This window comes from Mus caroli, unplaced genomic scaffold (genome assembly GCF_978045245.1).
Source record: "Mus caroli unplaced genomic scaffold, Mus_caroli_1 scaffold_19, whole genome shotgun sequence".
NCBI lineage: Eukaryota > Metazoa > Chordata > Mammalia > Rodentia > Muridae > Mus > Mus caroli.
The window spans coordinates 20,414,494-20,420,618 of record NW_028227274.1 but is presented as its reverse complement, the minus strand read 5'-3'; the positions used below and the strand labels follow the sequence as shown (position 1 = coordinate 20,420,618).

At 41.5% G+C, this 6,125-nt stretch overlaps 1 non-coding gene across 1 annotated transcript; it reads left to right on the top strand.

Annotated features, from left to right (window-relative positions):
* Positions 1-3,476: 3,476 nt before the first annotated feature.
* On the top strand, positions 3,477-3,583 carry LOC147000231 (U6 spliceosomal RNA). The gene has a single exon (XR_015046132.1). It is a non-coding gene; the product is annotated as a U6 spliceosomal RNA (small nuclear RNA).
* Positions 3,584-6,125: the final 2,542 nt, after the last annotated feature.

Below are 6,125 nucleotides of genomic sequence, written 5' to 3'. Positions count from 1 at the left end.
AGTAGAAGGTACTCTACCCAATTCATTCTATGAAGCCACAATTACTCTGATACCTAAGCCACAGAAAGATCCAACAAAGATAGAGAACTTCAGACCAATTTCTCTTATGAACATCAATGCAAAAACTCAATAAAAATCTCGATAACCGAATCCAAGAACACATTAAAGCAATCATCCATCCTGAACAAGTAGGTTTTATTCCAGGGATGCAGGGATGGTTTAATATACGGAAATCCATCAAAGTAATCCATTATATAAACAAACTCAAAGACAAAAACCACATGATCATCTCGTTAGATGCGGAAAAAGCATTAGAAAGAACCAACACCCATTCATGATAAAAGTCTTGGAAAGATCAGGAATTCAAGGCCCATACCTAAACATGATAAAAGCAATCTACAGCAATCAGTAGCCAAACATCAAAGTAAATGGTGAGAAGCTTGAAGCAATCCCACTAAAATCAGGGATTAGACAAGGCTGCCCACTTTCTCCCTACCTATTCAACATAGTACTTGAAGTCCTAGCCAGAGCAATTCGACAACAAAAGGAGATCAAGGGGATACAAATTGGAAAAGATGAAGTCAAAATATCACTTTCTGCAGATGATATGATAGTATATATAAGTGACCCTAAAAATTCCACCAGAGAACTCCTAAACCTGATAAACAGCTTTGGCGACTTAGCTGGATATAAAATTAACTCAAACAAGTCAATGGCCTTTCTCTACACAAAGAATAAACAGGCTGAGAAAGAAATTAGGGAAACAACACCCTTGTCAATAGTCACAAATAATATAAAATATCTTGGCGTGACTCTAACTAAGGAAGTGAAAGATCTGTATGATAAGAACTTCAAGTCTCTGAAAAAGAAATTGAAGAAGATTTCAGAAGTTGGAATGATCTCCCATGCTCATGGATTGGCAGGATCAACATTGTAAAAATGGCTATCTTGCCAAAAGCAATCTACAGACTCAATGCAATCCCCATCAAAATTCCAACTCAATTCTTCAAAGAATTAGAAAGAGCAATCTGCAAACTCATCTGGAATAACAAAAATCCTAGGATAGCAAAAACTCTTCTCAAGGATAAAAGAACCTCTGGTGGAATCACCATGCCGGACCTAAAGCTTTACTACAGAGCAATTGTAAGAAAAACTGCATGGTACTGGTATAGTGACAGACAAGTAGACCAATGGAATAGAATTAAAGACCCAGAAATGAACCCACACACCTATGGTCACTTGATCTTCGACAAGGGAGCTGAAGCCATCCATTGGGAAAAAGACAGCAGTTTCAACAAATGGTGCTGGCACAACTGGTGGTTATCATGTAGAAGAATGCGAATTGATCCATTTCTATCTCCTTGTTCTAAGGTCAAATCTAAGTGGATTATGGAACTCCACATAAAACCAGAGACACTGAAACTTATAGAGGAGAAATTGGGGAAAAGCATCGAAGATATGGGCACAGGGGAACAATTCCTGAATAGAAGAGCAATGGCTTGTGCTGTAAGATCGAGAATTGACAAATGGGACCTCATGAAACTGCAAAGTTTCTGCAGGGCAAAAGACACTGTCAATAAGACAAAAAGGCCACCAACAGATTGGGAAAGGATCTTTTTTTTTTTTTTTTTTTTTTGGTTTTTCGAGACAGGGTTTCTCTGTATAGCCCTGGCTGTCCTGGAACTCACTTTGTAGACCAGGCTGGCCTCGAACTCAGAAATCCACCTGCCTCTGCCTCCTGAGTGCTGGGATTAAAGGCGTGCGCCACCACGCCCGGCGGGAAAGGATCTTTACCTATCCTAAATCAGATAGGGGACTAATATCCAATATATAAAGAACTCATGAATGTGGACTCCAGAAAATTAAATAACCCCATTAAAAATGAGGCTCAGAGCTAAACAAAGAATTCTCACCTGAGGAATATCTAATGGCTGAGAAGCACCTGAAAAAATGCTCATCATCCTTAATCATCAGAGAAATGCAAATCAAACCAACCCTGAGATTCCATCTCACACCAGTCAGAATGGCTAGGATCAAAAATTCAGGTGACAGAAGATGCTGGCGAGGATGTGGAGAAAGACACTTCATTGTTGGTGGGAATGCAAGCTTGTACAACCACTCTGGAAATCAGTTTGGAGGTTCCTCAGAAAATTGGATATAATACTACCAGAGGATCCAGCAATACCTCTCCTGGGCATATATCCAGAAGATGTTCCAACCGGTAAGAAGGACACATGCTCCACTATGTTCATAGCAGCCTTATTTATATTAGCTAGAAGCTGGAAAGAACCCAGATGCCCCTCAACAGAGTAATGGATACAAAAAATGTGATCCATTTACACAATGGAGTACGACTCAGCTATTAAAAAGAATGAATTTATGAAATTCCTAGGCAAATGTTTGGACCTGGAGAAGATCATCCTGAGTGAGGTAACACAATCACAAAGGAACTCACACAAAATGTACTCACTGATAAGTAAGTGGCTATTAGCCCAAAAACAGTATACCCGAGATATTATAGACAATTTGTAAAACACACGAAACTGAAGAAGAACGAAGACCAAAGTGTGGACAGTTTGCCCATTCTTAGAATTGGAAACAATAACCCATGTAGGAGTTACAGAGGCAAAGTTTGGAGCTGAGACAAAAGTATGGACCATCTAGAGACTGCCATATCCAGGGATCCATCCCATAATTAGCCTCCAAATGATGACACCATTGCATACATTAGCAAGCGTTTGCTGAAAGGACCCTGATATAGCTGTCTCTTGTGATACTAGGCTGGGGCCTAGCAAACACAGAAGTGGATGCTCACAGTCAGCTATTGGATGGATCGCAGGGCCCCAATGGAGGAGCTAGAGAAAGTATCCAAGGAGCTAAAGAGATCTGCAACCCTGTAGGTGCAACAACATTATGAACTAACCAGTACCCTGGAGCTCTTGACTCTAGCTGCATATATATCAAAAGATGGCCTAGTAGGCCATCACTCGAAAGAGAGGCCCATTGGACATGCAAACTTTATATGCCCCAGTACAGGGGAACGCCAGGGCCAAAAAGTGGGAATGTGTGGGTAGGGGAGTGGGGGGGGGAGGGTATGGGGGACTTTTGGGATAATATTGGAAATGTAATTGAGGAAAATACGTAATAAGAATATTAAAAAAAAAGAAATTATATGGCATCTTATATACTATTTTCAGGGTGGAAATGGGACAGTGTCATTAAAATCTATTATAAAAGAGGATGGAGTTAGCTGGATTCTAGTCAAACAATTTTGCACAAGGGAAAGAGGCTATCAAAAGAACATCATGGGCAGTGCACAAAATGGCCCTTGGACTGATAACTACATCCCCTTAGGGTGGAAAAGTTGAGTTCTAAGGATCTGAAGCTACAGCTTGACTGAGGCCCTGGCTCCAGGCTATTACTGGATCTGCCAAGCATAGTTCTGGTTTTAGAGACAGAGCAAAGTTCCTTCTCCAGTGCTTGCTTCGGCAGCACATATACTAAAATTGGAACGATACAGAGAAGATTAGCATGGCCCCTGCGCAAGGATGACACGCAAATTCGTGAAGCATTCCATATTTTTATGGACCATCTAGAGACTGCCATATCCAGGGATCCATCCCATAATCAGCTTCCAAACGCTGACACCATTGCATACACTAGCAAGATTTTGCTGAAAGGACCCAGATAGAGCTGTCTCTTGTCAGACTATGCCTGGGTCTAGCAAACACAGAAGTGGATGCTCACAGTCAGCTATAGGATGGACCACAGGGCCCCCAATGGAGGAGCTAGAGAAAGTAACCAAGGAGCTAAAGGGATCTGCAATCCTATAGGTGGAACAACAATATGAACTAACCAGTACCCCACTGGAGCTCGCGTCTCTAGCTGCATATGAATCAGAAAATGGCCTAGTCGGCCATCAGTGGAAAGAGAGGCCCATTAGTCGTGCAAACTTTATATGCCTCAGTACAGGGGAACCACAGGGCCAAGAAGTGGGAGTGGGTGGGTGGGGGAGTGGGTGGGGGAGCGTGTGGGGGACTTTTGGGATAGCATTGGAAATGTAAATGAAATAAATAACCCCCCTCCAAAAAAAAGTTCCTCTCCATACATCAGGGCCTCTAGCCCTCAGCAAAAGGAAACACAATTTTGTAACTTTTAATTAATTACTGTTCTAAATGAGATATTAACCTAAGCCTAGATATTTAAGTAGAATATAGAGATATATAGTCCATTTTTAAACACATTTAATGAGACTATGGGCATAGCTATGCTTTATATTTATAAGCCATGGAATTTCATTTTTCTTTTTTTTTCTTCTTTTTTTTAATTTTTAATATTTTTTATTACATATTTTCCTCAATTACATTTCCAATGCTATCCCAAAAGTCCCCCATAGCGCCCCCCACTTCCCTACCAACCCATTCCCATTCTTTTGGCCCTGGCATTCCCCTATATTGGGGCATATAAAGTTTGCAAGTCCAATGGGCCTCTCTTTCCAGTTATGGCCGACTAGGCCATCTTTCGATACATATGCAGCTAGAGACAAGAGCTCCGGGGTTCTGGTTAGTACATCATGTTGTTCCAACAATAGGGTTGCAGATCCCTTTAGCTCCTTGGGTACTTTCTCTAGCTTCTCCATTGGGAGCCCTGTGATACATCCAATAGCTGACTGTGAACATCCACTCCTGTGTTTGCTAGGTTCCGGCATCGTCTCACAAGAGACAGCTATATTTGGGTCCTTTCAGCAAAATCTTGCTAGTGTATGCAATGGTGTCCGCGTTTAGAAGCTGATTATGGGATGGATCCCTGGATACGGCAGTCTCTAGATGGTCCATCCTTTCATCACAGCTCCAAACTTTGTCTCTGTAACTCCTTCCATGGGTGTTTTGTTCCCAATTCTAAGAAGGGGCACAGTGTCCACATTTTGGTCTTCATTCTTCTTGAGTTTCATGCGTTTAGCAAATTGTATCTTATATCTTGGGTATCCTAAGTTTTGGGCTAATATCCACTTATCAGTGAATACATATTGTGTGAGTTCTTTTGTGATTGTGTTACTTCACTCAAGATGATGCCCTCCAGGTCCATCCATTTGGCTAGGAATTTCATAAATTCATTCTTTTTAATAGCTGAGTCATACTCCATTGTGTAAGTGTACCATAATTTCTGTATCCATTCCTCTGTTGAGGGACATCTGGGTTCTTTCCAGCTTCTGGCTATTATAAATAGGGCTGCTATGAACATAGTGGAGCATGTGTCCTTTGTACCGGTTGGGACATCTTCTGGATATATGCCCAGGAGAGGTATTGCTGGATCCTCCGGTAGTACTATGTCCAATTTTCTGAGGAACCGCCAGACTGATTTCCAGAGTGGTTGTACAAGCTTGCAATCCCACCAACAATGGAGGAGTGTTCCTCTTTCTCCACATCCTCGCCAGCATCTGCTGTCACCTGAATTTTTGATCTTAGCCATTCTGACTGGTGTGAGGTGGAATCTCAGGGTTGGTTTGATTTGCATTTCCCTGATGATTAAGGATGTTGAACATTTTTTCAGGTGCTTCTCTGCCATTCGGTATTCCTCAGGTGAGAATTCTTTGTTCAGTTCTGAGCCCCATTTTTTAATGGGGTTATTTGACTTTCTGGAGTCCACCTTCTTGAGTTCTTTATATATATTGGATATTAGTCCCTTATTTGATTTAGGATAGGTGAAGATCCTTTCCCAATCCTTTGGTGGTTTTTTTGTCTCATTGATGGTGTCTTTAGCCTTGCAGAAGCTTTGTAGTTTCATGAGGTCCCACTTGTCAATTCTCGATCTTACAGCACAAGCCATTACTGTTCTATTCAGGAATTTTTCCCCTGTGCCCATATTTTCAAGGCTTTTCCCCACTTTCTCCTCTATAAGTTTCAGTGTCTCTGGTTTTATGTGACGTTCCTTGATCCACTTAGACTTGACCTTAGTACAAGGAGATAGGAATGGATCGATTCGCATTCTTCTACATGTTAACAACCAGTTGTGCCAGCACCATTTGTTGAAAATGCTGTCTTTCTTCCACTGGATGTTTTTAGCTCCCTTGTCGAAGATCAAGTGACCATAGGTGTGTGGGTTCATTTCTGGGTCTTCAATTCTAT